The sequence below is a fragment of the Phalangium opilio genome, unplaced genomic scaffold (genome assembly GCF_054372755.1).
Source record: "Phalangium opilio isolate 3A_F unplaced genomic scaffold, DU_Popi_V2 ptg000360l_1, whole genome shotgun sequence".
Classification (NCBI taxonomy): Eukaryota; Metazoa; Arthropoda; class Arachnida; order Opiliones; family Phalangiidae; genus Phalangium; species Phalangium opilio.
Genome location: NW_028324230.1, coordinates 2,246,120 through 2,260,729, shown reverse-complemented (window position 1 = coordinate 2,260,729; position 14,610 = coordinate 2,246,120). Strand labels below are relative to the sequence as shown.

The following is a 14,610-nucleotide window of genomic DNA, read 5'->3' as shown; positions in this document are numbered from 1 at the left end:
AAATTATTAACTAGCACTCTCGGCAACGGCCATATCACGCTGAGTACACCGGTTCTCGTCCGATAACCGAAGTTAAGCAGCGTCGAGCGCAGTCATTACTTGGGAGGGAGACCACTTAGGAACACTGCTTACCGTTGGCTTTTTCGCTTTTTTTTCCTCTTTTAAATTTTAATAGATATGAAAAAAGCAAACACGTTTTCTTTTTGTTATTGGTTTAAAATGATGAAGGTTAATTTGTCTCACTTAATTAAAATTCGAATTATTAACTAGCACTCTCGGCAACGGCCATATCACGCTGAATACACCGGTTCTCGTCCGATAACCGAAGTTAAGCAGCGTCGAGCGCAGTCAGTACTTGGGAGGGAGACCACTTAGGAACACTGCGTGCCGTTAGCTTTTTCACTTTTTTTTCCTCTTTTAAATTCCACCAGATATGAAAAAAGCAAACATATCTTCTTTTTGTTATTGTTTTATAAAGATGAAAGTTAATTAAATTCAAATTATTAAATAGCACTTTCGGTAACGGCCATATCACGCTGAAAACAACGGTTCTCGTCCGATCACCGAAGTTAAGCAGCGTCGAGCGTAGTCAGTACTTGGGAGGGAGACCACTTTATTAACACTGCGTGCCGTTGGCTTTTTAATTTTTTTTTCCTCTTTTAAATTCCAATAGGTATGAAAAAAGCAAAAATATTTTCTTTTTGTTATTGTTTTAAAAAGATGGTCAATTTGTCTCACTTAATTTAAATTCGAATTATTATCTAGCACTCTCGGCAACGGCCATATCACGCTGAAAACACCGGTTCTCGTCCGATCACCGAAGTTAAGCAGCGTCGAGTGCAGTCAGTACTTTAGAACACTGCGTGCCGTTGGCTTTTTCCTTTTTGTTTCCTCTTTTAAATTCCACCAGATATGAAAAAAGCAAACATATCTTCTTTTTGTTATTGTTTTATAAAGAAGAAAGTTAATTAAATTCAAATTATTAACTAGCATTCTCGGCAACGGCCATATCACGCTGAATACACCGGTTCTCGTCCGATAACCGAAGTTAAGCACCGTCGAGCGCAGTCACTACTTAGGAGGGAGACCACTTAGGAACACTGCGTGCCGTTGGCTTTTTCACTTTTTTTTCCTCTTTTAAATTTAAATAGATATGAAAAAAGCAAACATGTTTTCTTTTTGTTATTGTTTTAAAATTATGAAGGTTAATTTGTCTCACTTAATTTAAATTCGAATTATTAGCAAGCACTCTCGGCAACGGCCATATCACGCTGAAAACACCGGTTCACGTCCGATCACCGAAGTTAAGCAGCGTCGAGCGCATACAGTACTTGGGAATACTGCGTGCCGTTTGTTTTTTCACTTTTGTTTCCTCTTTTAAATTCCACCAGATATGAAAAAAGCAAACATATCTTCTTTTTGTTATTGTTTTATAAAGATGAAGGTTAATTAAATTCAAATTATTAACTAGCACTCATCAACGGCCATATCACGCTGAATACACCGGTTCTCGTCCGATAACCGTAGTTAAGCAGCGTCGAGCGCAGTCAGTACTTGGGAGGGCGACCATTTAGGAACACTGCGTGCCGTTAGCTTTTTACTCTTTTTTTTCCTCTTTTAAATTCCAATAGATATGAAAAAAGCAAACATATTTTCTTTTAGTTATTGTTTGAATAAGATGAAGGTTAATTTGTCTCACTTAATTTAAATTCGAATTATTATCTAGCACTCTCGGCAACGGCCATATCACGCTGAGAACACCGGTTCTCGTCCGATCGCCGACGTTAGCAGCGTCGAGCGCAGTCAGTACTTGGGAATACTGCGTGCCGTTTGCTTTTTCACTTTTGTTTCCTCTTTCAAATTCCACCAGATATGAAAAAAGCAAACATATCTTCTTTTTGTTATTGTTTTATAAAGATGAAGTTTAATTGAATTCAAATTATTAACTAGCACTCTCGGCAACGGCCATATCATGCTGAATACACCGGTTCTCGTCCGATCACCGAAGTTAAGAAGCGTCGAGCGCAGTCAGTACTTGGGAGGGAGACCACTTAGGAACACTGCGTACCGTTGGCTTTTTCACTTTTTTTTCCTCTTTTAAATTCCAATAGATATGAAAAAAGCAAACTTATTTTCTATTTGTTATTGTTTTAAAAAGATGAAGGTTAATTTGTCTCACTTAATATAAATTCGAATTATTATCTAGCACTCTCAGCAACGGCCATATCACGCTGAAAACACCGGTTCTCGTCCGATCACCGAAGTTAAGCAGCGTCGAGCGCAGTCAGTACTTGGGAACACTGCGTGCCGTTGGCTTTTTCCTTTTTGTTTCCTCTTTTAAATTCCACCAGATATGAAAAAACCAAACATAATTTTCTTTTTGTTATTGTTTTAAAAAGATGAAGGTTAATTTTCTCACTTAATTTAAATTCGAATTATTAACTATCACTCTCGGCAACGGCCATATCATGCTGAATACACCGGTTCTCGTCCGATCACCGAAGTTAAGCAGCGTCGAGCGCAGTCAGTACTTGGGAGGGAGACCACTTAGGAACACTACGTGCCGTTGGCTTTTTCGCTTTTTTTTCACTTTTAAATTCCAATAGATATGAAAAAAGCAAACTTATTTTCTTTTTGTTATTGTTTGAAAAGATGCAGGTTAATTTGTCTCACTTAATTTAAATTCGAATTATTAACTAGCACTCTCGGCAACGGTCATATCACGCTGAAAAAAACGGTTCTCGTCCGATCACCGAAGTTAAGCAGCGTCGAGCGCAGTCAGTACTTGGGAACACTGCGTGCCTTTGGCTTTTTCCTTTTTGTTTCCTCTTTTAAATTCCTCCAGATATGAAAAAAGCAAACATATCTTCTTTTTGATATTGTTTTATAAAGATGAAAGTTAATTAAATTCAAATTATTATCTAGCACTCTCAGCAACGGCCATATCACGCTGAAAACACCGGTTCTCGTCCGATCACCGAAGTTAAGCAGCGTCGAGCGCAGTCAGTACTTGGGAGGGAGACCACTTAGGAACACTGCGTGCCGTTGGCTTTTTTTTACTTTTCTTTCCTTTTTTAAATTCCAATAGATATGAAAAAAGCAAACTTATTTTCTTTTTGTTATAGTTTTAAAAAGATGAAGGTTAATTTGTCTCACTTAATTTAAATTCGAATTATTAACTAGCACTCTCGGCAACGGACATATCACGCTGAAAACCCCGGTTCTAGTCCTATCACCGAAGTTAACTAGCGTCGAGCGCAGTCAGTACTTGGAAACACTGATATTGTTTTATAAAGATGAAAGTTAATTAAATTCAAATTATTAAATTAATAATTATTAAATTAATTATTATAAATAATTTGAATTTAAAAACCTTCATCTTTATAAAACAATAACAAAAAGAAGATATGTTTGCTTTTTTCATATCTGATGGAATTTAAAAGAGGAAATAAAAGTGAAAAAGCCAACGGCACGCAGAGTTTCCAAGTACTGACTGCGCTCGACGCTGCTTAACTTCGGTGATCGGACGAGAACCGGTGTTTTCAGCGTGATATGGCCGTTGCCGAGAGTACTATTTAATAATTTGAATTTAAAAACCTTCATCTTTATAAAACAATAACAAAAAGAAGATATGTTTGCTTTTTTCATATCTGATGGAATTTAAAAGAGGAAATAAAAGTGAAAAAGCCAACGGCACGCAGAGTTTCCAAGTACTGACTGCGCTCGACGCTGCTTAACTTCGGTGATCGGACGAGAACCGGTGTTTTCAGCGTGATATGGCAGTTGCCGAGAGTGCTAGATAATAATTCGAATTTAAACTAAGTGAGACAAATTAACCATCATCTTTTTAAAACAATAACAAAAAGGAAATATGTTTGCTTTTTTCATATCTATTGGAATTTAAAAGAGGAAAAAAAAGTGAAAAAGCCAACGGCACGCAGTGTTCCTAAGTGGTCTCCCTCCCAAGTACTGACTGCGCTCGACGCTGCTTAACTTCGGTGATCGGACGAGAACCGGTGTTTTCAGCGTGATATGGCCGTTGCCGAGAGTGCTATTTAATAATTTGAATTTAATTAACCTTCATCTTTATAAATCAATAAGAAAAACAAGATATGTTTGCTTTTTTCATATCTCATGGAATTTAAAAGGGGAAATAAAAGTGAAAAAGCCAACGGCACGCAGAGTTTCCAAGTACTGAGTGCGCTCGACGCTGCTTAACTTCGGTGATCGGACGAGAACCGGTGTTTTCAGCGTGATATGGCCGTTGCCGAGAGTGCTATTTAATAATTTGAATTTAAAAACATTCATCTTTATAAAACAATAACAAAAAGAAGATATGTTTGCTTTTTTCATATCTGATGGAATTTAAAAGAGGAAATAAAAGTGAAAAAGCCAACGGCACGCAGAGTTTCCAAGTACTGACTGCGCTCGACGCTGCTTAACTTCGGTGATCGGACGAGAACCGGTGTCTTCAGCGTGATATGGCCGTTGCCGAGAGTGCTAGATAATAATTCGAATTTAAATTAAGTGAGACAAATTAACCATCATCTTTTTAAAACAATAACAAAAAGAAAATATGTTTGCTTTTTTCATATCTATTGGATTTTAAATGAGGAAAAAAAAGTGAAAAAGCCAACGGCACGCAGTGTTCCTATGTGGTCTCCCTCCCAAGTACTGACTGCGCTCGACGCTGCTTAACTTCGGTGATCGGACGAGAACCGGTGTTTTCAGCGTGATATGGCCGTTGCCGAGAGTGCTACTTAATAATTCGAATTTAAATTAAGTGAGACAAATTAACTTTCATCTTTTTAAAACAATAACAAAAAGAAAATATGTTTGCTTTTTTCATATCTATTGGAATTTAAAAGAGGAAAAAAAAGTGAAAAAGCCAACGGCACGCAGTGTTCCTAAGTGGTCTCCCTCCCAAGTACTGACTGCGCTCGACGCTGCTTAACTTCGGTGATCCGACGAGGACCGGTGTTTTCAGCGTGATATGGCCGTTGCCAAGAGTGCTAGATAATAATTCGAATTTAAATTAAGTGAGACAAATTGACCTTCATCTTTTTAAAACAATAACAAAAACAAAATATGTTTGCTTTTTTCATATCTATTGGAATTTAAATGAGGAAAAAAAAGTGAAAAAGCCAACGGCACGCAGTGTTCCTAAGTGGTCCCCCTCCCAAGTACTGACTGCGCTCGACGCTGCTTAACTTCGGTGATCGGACGAAAACCGGTGTTTTCAGCGTGATATGGCCGTTGCCGAGAGTGCTATTTAATAATTCGAATTTAAATTAAGTGAGACAAATTAACCTTCATCTTTTTAAAACAATAACAAAAAGAAATTATGTTTTTTTTCATATCTATTGGAATTTAAAAGAGGAAAAAAAAGTGAAAAAGCCAACGGCACGCAGTGTTCCTAAGTGGTCTCCCTCCCAAGTACTGACTGCGCTCGACGCTGCTTAACTTCGGTGATCGGACGAGAACCGGTGTTTTCAGCGTGATATGGCCGTTGCCGAGAGTGCTATTTAATAATTTGAATTTAAAAACCTTCATCTTTATAAAACAATAACAAAAAGAAGATATGTTTGCTTTTTTCATATCTGATGGAATTTAAAAGAGGAAATAAAAGTGAAAAAGCCAACGGCACGCAGAGTTTCCAAGTACTGACTGCGCTCGACGCTGCTTAACTTCGGTGATCGGACGAGAACCGGTGTCTTCAGCGTGATATGGCCGTTGCCGAGAGTGCTAGATAATAATTCGAATTTAAATTAAGTGAGACAAATTAACCATCATCTTTTTAAAACAATAACAAAAAGAAAATATGTTTGCTTTTTTCATATCTATTGGATTTTAAATGAGGAAAAAAAAGTGAAAAAGCCAACGGCACGCAGTGTTCCTATGTGGTCTCCCTCCCAAGTACTGACTGCGCTCGACGCTGCTTAACTTCGGTGATCGGACGAGAACCGGTGTTTTCAGCGTGATATGGCCGTTGCCGAAAGTGCTATTTAATAATTCGAATTTAAATTAAGTGAGACAAATTAACCTTCATCTTTTTAAAACAATAACAAAAAGAAAATATGTTTGCTTTTTTCATATCTATTGGAATTTAAAAGAGGAAAAAAAAGTGAAAAAGCCAACGGCACGCAGTGTTCCTAAGTGGTCTCCCTCCCAAGTACTGACTGCGCTCGACGCTGCTTAACTTCGGTGATCCGACGAGGACCGGTGTTTTCAGCGTGATATGGCCGTTGCCAAGAGTGCTAGATAATAATTCGAATTTAAATTAAGTGAGACAAATTGACCTTCATCTTTTTAAAACAATAACAAAAAGAAAATATGTTTGCTTTTTTCATATCTATTGGAATTTAAATGAGGAAAAAAAAGTGAAATAGCCAACGGCACGCAGTGTTCCTAAGTGGTCCCCCTCCCAAGTACTGACTGCGCTCGACGCTGCTTAACTTCGGTGATCGGACGAGAACCGGTGTTTTCAGCGTGATATGGCCGTTGCCGAGAGCGCTATTTAATAATTCGAATTTAAATTAAGTGAGACAAATTAACCTTCATCTTTTTAAAACAATAACAAAAAGAAATTATGTTTTTTTTTCATATCTATTGGAATTTAAAAGAGGAAAAAAAAGTGAAAAAGCCAACGGCACGCAGTGTTCCTAAGTGGTCTCCCTCCCAAGTACTGACTGCGCTCGACGCTGCTTAACTTCGGTGATCGGACGAGAACCGGTGTTTTCAGCGTGATATGGCCGTTGCCGAGAGTGCTATTTAATAATTATATAAAAAAGACTTGGTTTGCCCAAGCCTTAAAAACAAAACGATAAGAGTTTTTCCAGTTGTCTGAAGCGCGGATATTATTTTTTTTCTATTGAATTTTAAAGACAATCCGCATTTTACTACTCTTTTAGAATTTAATTCAATCACCTGATTTTACTGCTAATGGATTAGTTTCCTATAAATTAATTGAAATAAAAATTTCTTATCTCAGATTTTTCAAGAAAAATTCCATTTTCCTGAAAAATTTTATCATGAAATTTTTTCTTTTCAATGGAGAACGTACTTTAATTTTCAAATAATACTCTCATTAATAATGTATTCTATGCGGTCTTTTCGAATACAAAAGGAGGCTGTTATCACCTTTCTTATATTTGATAAAGGGGTTCGTTTCTTCTTTAAGCACAGTCACAATTATTGAACTGTGCATATCAGTACTTGTGGGGAAGATTTTAGAAGTGTTGGTTGAGTTGCTATTTAGTTGACAACATTATGAAAACTTGATGTGTTTAAAACCTTTTGAAAGGAAAATTCTCGGAAATTAAAAAAGAAAGAGTCAATTTGATTAAATTTGCACGATATCCCTCAAAATAATAAATGCATGATCAAATGTTTCAGGAAAATGGAAATGGTGTTGAAAAATCTGAGATAAGTGATTTTTTATTTCAATTAATTTATAGGAAACTAATCCATTAGCAGTAAAATCAGGTGATTGAATTAAATTCTAAAGAGTAGTAAAATGCGGATTGTCTTTAAAATTCAATAGAAAAAAAATAATATCCGCGCTTCAGACAACTGGAAAAACTCTTATCGTTTTGTTTTTAAGGCTTGGGCAAACCAAGTCTTTTTTATATAATATCTGTTCCTTCAGCCTTAATTTGTAATAATCTATTATAAAAATCATAATATGCTTGTCAAACGTCATTAATTCGATGTTCCAGTATGATGTTCGTGAGCATATTGGCTCACTCCAAGTGTCTCTCATTATTTTATGGGAAAGATTAAAATTTTAAATCATTTGGCAGGGGAGTGGTAAATTAATTCACAATTGGTAGGCGGGTGGTAACTTATTTCATGTAAAATGGCGGTTGGTGACTCAATTAAGTTTAGTTGACCTTTTTGTATTGATTTAAAAAAAAAGTTATTTCTAAACCACGCGCCAGCACGCGCACATTTCATTGAAACTTTGTTATTTAAGAATTTTCCCTTCCATATACCAAGAATCTTCATCAAAAATAGACAACGAGCTTTCCAAGACTCGAACCTGCAATGTTTTGCCTCGAATGCAAACGCGTTATCCATTACGCCACAAGCCCGTACTTCGCAACAAAAAATTATCCAAACACTGTATTTATAGGATTATTTCATTTATGTTGAAAAAAATCTGTAAAATTAAACACCGATCTTGCCAGGACTCGAACCTGCAATCTTCTGCTCCATAGGCAGACGCGTTATCCTATGCGCCACAAACCCGATGGAGGCTGAACAAAATGCTATGCATACAGTGTAATATATGTAACGGTTTTACCATGATTTATAAATTAATTAAAATAAAATACTTAGACTTAATTGTTCTTAATCAAACTTCAGAAGTTCAACATTCAATAGTTGCTTGATAATTCAAAAGTGTTCCGAACCTTAACTTCGCAGTAGTTTCTGAGTTATTCGATGGAGTGGACCACCAAAAATCCCATGCTTTTTCTATGGGACGCTAAGCCTAAAATCTGTGAATTATTTCATTAACATTACGGGAGGGTGTGGGTTCTTATCTAGAAGGGCCTACCGGCCCTCTAGAATTCGAATTTAAATTAAGTGAGACAAATTAACCTTCATCTTTTTAAAACAATAACAAAAAGAAATTATGTTTTTTTTTTCATATCTATTGGAATTTAAAAGAGGAAAAAAAAGTGAAAAAGCCAACGGCACGCAGTGTTCCTAAGTGGTCTCCCTCCCAAGTACTGACTGCGCTCGACGCTGCTTAACTTCGGTGATCGGACGAGAACCGGTGTTTTCAGCGTGATATGGCCGTTGCCGAGAGTGCTATTTAATAATTTGAATTTAAAAACCTTCATCTTTGTAAAACAATAACAAAAAGAAGATATGTTTGCTTTTTTCATATCTGATGGAATTTAAAAGAGGAAATAAAAGTGAAAAAGCCAACGGCACGCAGAGTTTCCAAGTACTGACTGCGCTCGACGCTGCTTAACTTCGGTGATCGGACGAGAACCGGTGTCTTCAGCGTGATATGGCCGTTGCCGAGAGTGCTAGATAATAATTCGAATTTAAATTAAGTGAGACAAATTAACCATCATCTTTTTAAAACAATAACAAAAAGAAAATATGTTTGCTTTTTTCATATCTATTGGATTTTAAATGAGGAAAAAAAAGTGAAAAAGCCAACGGCACGCAGTGTTCCTATGTGGTCTCCCTCCCAGTACTGACTGCGCTCGACGCTGCTTAACTTCGGTGATCGGACGAGAACCGGTGTTTTCAGCGTGATATGGCCGTTGCCGAGAGTGCTATTTAATAATTCGAATTTAAATTAAGTGAGACAAATTAACCTTCATCTCTTTAAAACAATAACAAAAAGAAAATATGTTTGCTTTTTTCATATCTATTGGAATTTAAAAGAGGAAAAGAAAGTGAAAAAGCCAACGGCACGCAGTGTTCCTAAGTGGTCTCCCTCCCAAGTACTGACTGCGCTCGACGCTGCTTAACTTCGGTGATCCGACGAGGACCGGTGTTTTCAGCGTGATATGGCCGTTGCCAAGAGTGCTAGATAATAATTCGAATTTAAATTAAGTGAGACAAATTGACCTTCATCTTTTTAAAACAATAACAAAAAGAAAATATGTTTGCTTTTTTCATATCTATTGGAATTTAAATGAGGAAAAAAAAGTGAAAAAGCCAACGGCACGCAGTGTTCCTAAGTGGTCCCCCTCCCAAGTACTGACTGCGCTCGACGCTGCTTAACTTCGGTGATCGGACGAGAACCGGTGTTTTCAGCGTGATATGGCCGTTGCCGAGAGTGCTATTTAATAATTCGAATTTAAATTAAGTGAGACAAATTAACCTTCATCTTTTTAAAACAATAACAAAAAGAAATTATGTTTTTTTTTCATATCTATTGGAATTTAAAAGAGGAAAAAAAAGTGAAAAAGCCAACGGCACGCAGTGTTCCTAAGTGGTCTCCCTCCCAAGTACTGACTGCGCTCGACGCTGCTTAACTTCGGTGATCGGACGAGAACCGGTGTTTTCAGCGTGATATGGCCGTTGCCGAGAGTGCTATTTAATAATTTGAATTTAAAAACCTTCATCTTTATAAAACAATAACAAAAAGAAGATATGTTTGCTTTTTTCATATCTGATGGAATTTAAAAGAGGAAATAAAAGTGAAAAAGCCAACGGCACGCAGAGTTTCCAAGTACTGACTGCGCTCGACGCTGCTTAACTTCGGTGATCGGACGAGAACCGGTGTCTTCAGCGTGATATGGCCGTTGCCGAGAGTGCTAGATAATAATTCGAATTTAAATTAAGTGAGACAAATTAACCATCATCTTTTTAAAACAATAACAAAAAGAAAATATGTTTGCTTTTTTCATATCTATTGGATTTTAAAAGAGGAAAAAAAGTGAAAAAGCCAACGGCACGCAGTGTTCCTAAGTGGTCTCCCTCCCAAGTACTGACTGCGCTCGACGCTGCTTAACTTCGGTGATCGGACGAGAACCGGTGTTTTCAGCGTGATATGGCCGTTGCCGAGAGTGCTATTTAATAATTTGAATTTAATTAACCTTCATCTTTAAAAATCAATAAGAAAAAGAAGATATGTTTGCTTTTTTCATATCTGATGGAATTTAAAAGTGGAAATAAAAGTGAAAAAGCTAACGGCACGCAAAGTTTCCAAGTACTGACTGCGTTCGACGCTGCTTAACTTCGGTGATCGGATGAGAACCGGTGTTTTCAGCGTGATATGGCAGTTGCCGAGAGTGCTAGATAATAATTTGAATTTAAAAACCTTCATCTTTATAAAACAATAACAAAAAGAAGATATGTTTGCTTTTTTCATATCTGATGGAATTTAAAAGAGGAAATAAAAGTGAAAAAGCCAACGGCACGCAGAGTTTTCAAGTACCGACTGCGCTCGACGCTGCTTAACTTCGGTGATAGGACGAGAACCGGTGTCTTCAGCGTGATATGGCCGTTGCCGAGAGTGCTAGATAATAATTCGAATTTAAATTAAGTGAGACAAATTAACCATCATCTTTTTAAAACAATAACAAAAAGAAAATATGTTTGCTTTTTTCATATCTATTGGATTTTAAATGAGGAAAAAAAAGTGAAAAAGTCAACGGCACGCAGTGTTCCTATGTGGTCTCCCTCCCAAGTACTGACTGCGCTCGACGCTGCTTAACTTCGGTGATCGGACGAGAACCGGTGTTTTCAGCGTGATATGGCCGTTGCCGAGAGTGCTATTTAATAACTCGAATTTAAATTAAGTGAGACAAATTAACCTTCATCTTTTTAAAACAATAACAAAAAGAAAATATGTTTGCTTTTTTCATATCTATTGGAATTTAAATGAGGAAAAAAAAGTGAAAAAGCCAACGGCACGCAGTGTTCCTAAGTGGTCCCCCTCCCAAGTACTGACTGCGCTCGACGCTGCTTAACTTCGGTGATCCGACGAGAACCGGTGTTTTCAGCGTGATATGGCCGTTGCCAAGAGTGCTAGATAATAATTCGAATTTAAATTAAGTGAGACAAATTGACCTTCATCTTTTTAAAACAATAACAAAAAGAAAATATGTTTGCTTTTTTCATATCTATAGGAATTTAAAAGAGGAAAAAAAAGTGAAAAAGCCAACGGCACGCAGTGTTCCTAAGTGGTCTCCCTCCCAAGCATTGACTGCGCTCGACGCTGCTTAACTTCGGTGATCGGACGAGAACCGGTGTTTTCAGCGTGATATGGCCGTTGCCGAGAGTGCTATTTAATAATTTGAATTTAATTAACCTTCATCTTTATAAATCAATAAGAAAAAGAAGATGTGTTGGCTTTTTCATATCTCATGGAATTTAAAAGGGGAAATAAAAGTGAAAAAGCCAACGGCACGCAGAGTTTCCAAGTACTGACTGCGCTCGACGCTGCTTAACTTCGGTGATCGGACGAGAACCGGTGTTTTCAGCGTGATATGGCCGTTGCCGAGAGTGCTATTTAATAACTCGAATTTAAATTAAGTGAGACAAATTAACCTTCATCTTTTTAAAAAAATAACAAAAAGAAAATATGTTGGCTTTTTTCATATCTATTGGAATTTAAAAGAGGAAAAAAAAGTGAAAAAGCCAACGGCACGCAGTGTTCCTAAGTGGTCTCCCTCCCAAGTACTGACTGCGCTCGACGCTGCTTAACTTCGGTGATCCGACGAGAACCGGTGTTTTCAGCGTGATATGGCCGATGCCGAGAGTGCTAGATAATAATTCGAATTTAAATTAAGTGAGACAAATTGACCATCTTTTTAAAACAATAACAAAAAGAAAATATGTTTGCTTTTTTCATATCTATAGGAACTTAAAAGAGGAAAAAAAAGTGAAAAAGCCAACGGCACGCAGTGTTCCTAAGTGGTCTCCTCCCAAGTACTGACTGCGCTCGACGCTGCTTAACTTCGGTGATCGGACGAGAACCGGTGTTTTCAGCGTAATATGGCCGTTGCCGAGAGTGCTATTTAATAATTCGAATTTAAATTAAGTGAGACAAATTAACCTTCATCTTTTTAAAACAATAACAAAAAGAAAATATGTTGGCTTTTTTCATATCTATTGGAATTTAAAAGAGGAAAAAAAAGTGAAAAAGCCAACGGCGCGCAGTGTTCCTAAGTGGTCTCCCTCCCAAGTACTGACTGCGCTCGACGCTGCTTAACTTCGGTGATCCGACGAGAACCGGTGTTTTCAGCGTGATATGGCCGTTGCCGATAGTGCTAGATAATAATTCGAATTTAAATTAAGTGAGACAAATTGACCTTCCATCTTTTTAAAACCATAACAAAAAGAAAATATGTTTGCTTTTTTCATATCTATAGGAATTTAAAAGAGGAAAAAAAAGTGAAAAAGCCAACGGCACGCAGTGTTCCTAATTGGTCTCCCTCCCAAGTACTGACTGCGCTCGACGCTGCTTAACTTCGGTGATCCGACGAGAACCGGTGTTTTCAGCGTGATATGGACGTTGCCGAGAGTGCTAGATAATAATTCGAATTTAAATTAAGTGAGACAAATTAACCATCATCTTTTTAAAACAATAACAAAAAGAAAATATGTTTGCTTTTTTCATATCTATAGGTATTTAAAAGGGAAAAAAAAGTGAAAAAGCCAACGGCACGCAGTGTTCCTAAGTGGTCTCCTCCCAAGTACTGACTGCGCTCGACGCTGCTTAACTTCGGTGATCGGACGAGAACCGGTGTTTTCAGCGTGATATGGCCGTTGCCGAGAGTGCTATTTAATAATTCGAATTTAAATTAAGTGAGACAAATTAACATTCATCTTTTTAAAACAATAACAAAAAGAAAATATGTTGGCTTTTTTCATATCTATTGGAATTTAAAAGAGGAAAAAAAAGTGAAAAAGCCAACGGCAAGCAGTGTTCCTAAGTGGTCTCCATCCCAAGTACTGACTGCGCTCGACGCTGCATAACTTCGGTGATCGGACGAGAACCGGTGTGTTCAGCGTGATACGGCCGTTGCCGAGAGTGCTATTTAATAATTTGAATTTAATTAACCTTCATCTTTATAAATCAATAAGAAAAAGAAGATATGTTTGCTTTTTTCATATCTGATGGAATTTAAAAGAGGAAATAAAAGTGAAAATGCCAACGCCACGCAAAGTTTCCAAGTACTGACTGCGCTCGACGCTGCTTAACTTCGGTGATCGGACGAGAACCGGTGTTTTCAGCGTGATATGGCCGTTGCCGAGAGTGCTATTTAATAATTCGAATTTAAATTAAGTGAGACAAATTAACCTTCATCTTTTTAAAACAATAACAAAAAGAAAATATGTTGGCTTTTTTCATATCTATTGGAATTTAAAAGAGGAAAAAAAAGTGAAAAAGCCAACGGTGCGCAGTGTTCCTAAGTGGTCTCCCTCTCAAGTACTGACTGCGCTCGACGCTGCTTAACTTCGGTGATCCGACGAGAACCGGTGTTTTCAGCGTGATATGGCCGTTGCCGCGAGTGCTAGATAATAATTCGAATTTAAATTAAGTGAGACAAATTGACCTTCATCTTTTTAAAACCATAACAAAAAGAAAATATGTTTGCTTTTTTCATATCTATAGGAATTTAAAAGAGGAAAAAAAAGTGAAAAAGCCAACGGCACGCAGTGTTCCTAATTGGTCTCCCTCCCAAGTACTGACTGCGCTCGACGCTGCTTAACTTCGGTGATCCGACGAGAACCGGTGTTTTCAGCGTGATATGGACGTTGCCGAGAGTGCTAGATAATAATTCGAATTTAAATTAAGTGAGACAAATTGACCATCTTTTTAAAACAATAACAAAAAGAAAATATGTTTGCTTTTTTCATATCTATAGGAATTTAAAAGAGGAAAAAAAAGTGAAAAAGCCAACGGCACGCAGTGTTCCTAAGTGGTCTCCTCCCAAGTACTGACTGCGCTGGACGCTGCTTAACTTCGGTGATCGGACGAGAACCGGTGTTTTCAGCGTGATATGGCCGTTGCCGAGAGTGCTATTTAATAATTCGAATTTAAATTAAGTGAGACAAATTAACCTTCATCTTTTTAAAACAATAACAAAAAGAAAATATGTTGGCTTTTTTCATATCTATTGGAATTTA

General features: G+C 37.3%; 17 non-coding genes and 28 pseudogenes across 17 annotated transcripts; 10 read left to right on the top strand and 35 right to left on the bottom strand.

The window, feature by feature from the left end:
* Nucleotides 1-21: 21 nt before the first annotated feature.
* LOC149597660 (5S ribosomal RNA) lies at nucleotides 22-140 on the top strand (annotated as a pseudogene).
* Nucleotides 141-277: 137 nt separating this feature from the next.
* On the top strand, nucleotides 278-396 carry LOC149597659 (5S ribosomal RNA; annotated as a pseudogene).
* A 122-nt stretch (nucleotides 397-518) lies between these two features.
* Nucleotides 519-638, top strand: LOC149597658 (5S ribosomal RNA; annotated as a pseudogene).
* A 134-nt stretch (nucleotides 639-772) lies between these two features.
* LOC149597657 (5S ribosomal RNA) lies at nucleotides 773-875 on the top strand (annotated as a pseudogene).
* A 122-nt stretch (nucleotides 876-997) lies between these two features.
* LOC149597656 (5S ribosomal RNA) lies at nucleotides 998-1,116 on the top strand (annotated as a pseudogene).
* Nucleotides 1,117-1,476: 360 nt separating this feature from the next.
* Nucleotides 1,477-1,595, top strand: LOC149597655 (5S ribosomal RNA; annotated as a pseudogene).
* Nucleotides 1,596-1,957: 362 nt separating this feature from the next.
* LOC149597654 (5S ribosomal RNA) lies at nucleotides 1,958-2,076 on the top strand (annotated as a pseudogene).
* Nucleotides 2,077-2,213: 137 nt separating this feature from the next.
* Nucleotides 2,214-2,316, top strand: LOC149597653 (5S ribosomal RNA; annotated as a pseudogene).
* A 137-nt stretch (nucleotides 2,317-2,453) lies between these two features.
* LOC149597652 (5S ribosomal RNA) lies at nucleotides 2,454-2,572 on the top strand. The gene has a single exon (XR_016379114.1). It is a non-coding gene; the product is annotated as a 5S ribosomal RNA (ribosomal RNA).
* Nucleotides 2,573-2,932: 360 nt separating this feature from the next.
* Nucleotides 2,933-3,051, top strand: LOC149597651 (5S ribosomal RNA). Its single transcript, XR_016377910.1, has one exon. It is a non-coding gene; the product is annotated as a 5S ribosomal RNA (ribosomal RNA).
* Nucleotides 3,052-3,461: 410 nt separating this feature from the next.
* Nucleotides 3,462-3,564, bottom strand: LOC149597650 (5S ribosomal RNA; annotated as a pseudogene).
* A 121-nt stretch (nucleotides 3,565-3,685) lies between these two features.
* LOC149597649 (5S ribosomal RNA) lies at nucleotides 3,686-3,788 on the bottom strand (annotated as a pseudogene).
* Nucleotides 3,789-3,925: 137 nt separating this feature from the next.
* LOC149597648 (5S ribosomal RNA) lies at nucleotides 3,926-4,044 on the bottom strand. Its single transcript, XR_016379113.1, has one exon. It is a non-coding gene; the product is annotated as a 5S ribosomal RNA (ribosomal RNA).
* A 122-nt stretch (nucleotides 4,045-4,166) lies between these two features.
* LOC149597647 (5S ribosomal RNA) lies at nucleotides 4,167-4,269 on the bottom strand (annotated as a pseudogene).
* Nucleotides 4,270-4,390: 121 nt separating this feature from the next.
* On the bottom strand, nucleotides 4,391-4,493 carry LOC149597646 (5S ribosomal RNA; annotated as a pseudogene).
* A 137-nt stretch (nucleotides 4,494-4,630) lies between these two features.
* Nucleotides 4,631-4,749, bottom strand: LOC149597645 (5S ribosomal RNA). The gene has a single exon (XR_016378044.1). It is a non-coding gene; the product is annotated as a 5S ribosomal RNA (ribosomal RNA).
* Nucleotides 4,750-4,886: 137 nt separating this feature from the next.
* On the bottom strand, nucleotides 4,887-5,005 carry LOC149597644 (5S ribosomal RNA; annotated as a pseudogene).
* Nucleotides 5,006-5,142: 137 nt separating this feature from the next.
* Nucleotides 5,143-5,261, bottom strand: LOC149597643 (5S ribosomal RNA). The gene has a single exon (XR_016378185.1). It is a non-coding gene; the product is annotated as a 5S ribosomal RNA (ribosomal RNA).
* A 134-nt stretch (nucleotides 5,262-5,395) lies between these two features.
* LOC149597642 (5S ribosomal RNA) lies at nucleotides 5,396-5,514 on the bottom strand. Its single transcript, XR_016379102.1, has one exon. It is a non-coding gene; the product is annotated as a 5S ribosomal RNA (ribosomal RNA).
* A 121-nt stretch (nucleotides 5,515-5,635) lies between these two features.
* LOC149597641 (5S ribosomal RNA) lies at nucleotides 5,636-5,738 on the bottom strand (annotated as a pseudogene).
* A 137-nt stretch (nucleotides 5,739-5,875) lies between these two features.
* LOC149597640 (5S ribosomal RNA) lies at nucleotides 5,876-5,994 on the bottom strand. Its single transcript, XR_016377933.1, has one exon. It is a non-coding gene; the product is annotated as a 5S ribosomal RNA (ribosomal RNA).
* Nucleotides 5,995-6,131: 137 nt separating this feature from the next.
* On the bottom strand, nucleotides 6,132-6,250 carry LOC149597639 (5S ribosomal RNA; annotated as a pseudogene).
* A 137-nt stretch (nucleotides 6,251-6,387) lies between these two features.
* Nucleotides 6,388-6,506, bottom strand: LOC149597638 (5S ribosomal RNA). Its single transcript, XR_016379016.1, has one exon. It is a non-coding gene; the product is annotated as a 5S ribosomal RNA (ribosomal RNA).
* A 135-nt stretch (nucleotides 6,507-6,641) lies between these two features.
* Nucleotides 6,642-6,760, bottom strand: LOC149597637 (5S ribosomal RNA). Its single transcript, XR_016379091.1, has one exon. It is a non-coding gene; the product is annotated as a 5S ribosomal RNA (ribosomal RNA).
* Nucleotides 6,761-8,691: 1,931 nt separating this feature from the next.
* Nucleotides 8,692-8,810, bottom strand: LOC149597636 (5S ribosomal RNA). The gene has a single exon (XR_016379079.1). It is a non-coding gene; the product is annotated as a 5S ribosomal RNA (ribosomal RNA).
* Nucleotides 8,811-8,931: 121 nt separating this feature from the next.
* Nucleotides 8,932-9,034, bottom strand: LOC149597635 (5S ribosomal RNA; annotated as a pseudogene).
* A 137-nt stretch (nucleotides 9,035-9,171) lies between these two features.
* LOC149597634 (5S ribosomal RNA) lies at nucleotides 9,172-9,289 on the bottom strand. Its single transcript, XR_016379034.1, has one exon. It is a non-coding gene; the product is annotated as a 5S ribosomal RNA (ribosomal RNA).
* Nucleotides 9,290-9,426: 137 nt separating this feature from the next.
* Nucleotides 9,427-9,545, bottom strand: LOC149597633 (5S ribosomal RNA; annotated as a pseudogene).
* Nucleotides 9,546-9,682: 137 nt separating this feature from the next.
* On the bottom strand, nucleotides 9,683-9,801 carry LOC149597632 (5S ribosomal RNA). The gene has a single exon (XR_016379015.1). It is a non-coding gene; the product is annotated as a 5S ribosomal RNA (ribosomal RNA).
* A 135-nt stretch (nucleotides 9,802-9,936) lies between these two features.
* On the bottom strand, nucleotides 9,937-10,055 carry LOC149597631 (5S ribosomal RNA). Its single transcript, XR_016379068.1, has one exon. It is a non-coding gene; the product is annotated as a 5S ribosomal RNA (ribosomal RNA).
* Nucleotides 10,056-10,176: 121 nt separating this feature from the next.
* Nucleotides 10,177-10,279, bottom strand: LOC149597630 (5S ribosomal RNA; annotated as a pseudogene).
* A 136-nt stretch (nucleotides 10,280-10,415) lies between these two features.
* On the bottom strand, nucleotides 10,416-10,534 carry LOC149597629 (5S ribosomal RNA). Its single transcript, XR_016379057.1, has one exon. It is a non-coding gene; the product is annotated as a 5S ribosomal RNA (ribosomal RNA).
* Nucleotides 10,535-11,120: 586 nt separating this feature from the next.
* LOC149597628 (5S ribosomal RNA) lies at nucleotides 11,121-11,239 on the bottom strand. The gene has a single exon (XR_016379141.1). It is a non-coding gene; the product is annotated as a 5S ribosomal RNA (ribosomal RNA).
* A 137-nt stretch (nucleotides 11,240-11,376) lies between these two features.
* LOC149597627 (5S ribosomal RNA) lies at nucleotides 11,377-11,495 on the bottom strand. Its single transcript, XR_016378226.1, has one exon. It is a non-coding gene; the product is annotated as a 5S ribosomal RNA (ribosomal RNA).
* Nucleotides 11,496-11,632: 137 nt separating this feature from the next.
* Nucleotides 11,633-11,751, bottom strand: LOC149597626 (5S ribosomal RNA; annotated as a pseudogene).
* Nucleotides 11,752-11,872: 121 nt separating this feature from the next.
* LOC149597625 (5S ribosomal RNA) lies at nucleotides 11,873-11,975 on the bottom strand (annotated as a pseudogene).
* Nucleotides 11,976-12,112: 137 nt separating this feature from the next.
* Nucleotides 12,113-12,231, bottom strand: LOC149597624 (5S ribosomal RNA; annotated as a pseudogene).
* Nucleotides 12,232-12,365: 134 nt separating this feature from the next.
* LOC149597623 (5S ribosomal RNA) lies at nucleotides 12,366-12,483 on the bottom strand (annotated as a pseudogene).
* A 137-nt stretch (nucleotides 12,484-12,620) lies between these two features.
* On the bottom strand, nucleotides 12,621-12,739 carry LOC149597622 (5S ribosomal RNA; annotated as a pseudogene).
* Nucleotides 12,740-12,877: 138 nt separating this feature from the next.
* LOC149597621 (5S ribosomal RNA) lies at nucleotides 12,878-12,996 on the bottom strand (annotated as a pseudogene).
* Nucleotides 12,997-13,132: 136 nt separating this feature from the next.
* On the bottom strand, nucleotides 13,133-13,250 carry LOC149597620 (5S ribosomal RNA). Its single transcript, XR_016378700.1, has one exon. It is a non-coding gene; the product is annotated as a 5S ribosomal RNA (ribosomal RNA).
* Nucleotides 13,251-13,387: 137 nt separating this feature from the next.
* Nucleotides 13,388-13,506, bottom strand: LOC149597619 (5S ribosomal RNA; annotated as a pseudogene).
* Nucleotides 13,507-13,868: 362 nt separating this feature from the next.
* On the bottom strand, nucleotides 13,869-13,987 carry LOC149597618 (5S ribosomal RNA; annotated as a pseudogene).
* A 137-nt stretch (nucleotides 13,988-14,124) lies between these two features.
* Nucleotides 14,125-14,243, bottom strand: LOC149597617 (5S ribosomal RNA; annotated as a pseudogene).
* A 134-nt stretch (nucleotides 14,244-14,377) lies between these two features.
* Nucleotides 14,378-14,495, bottom strand: LOC149597616 (5S ribosomal RNA; annotated as a pseudogene).
* Between the last annotated feature and the right edge of the window lie 115 nt (nucleotides 14,496-14,610).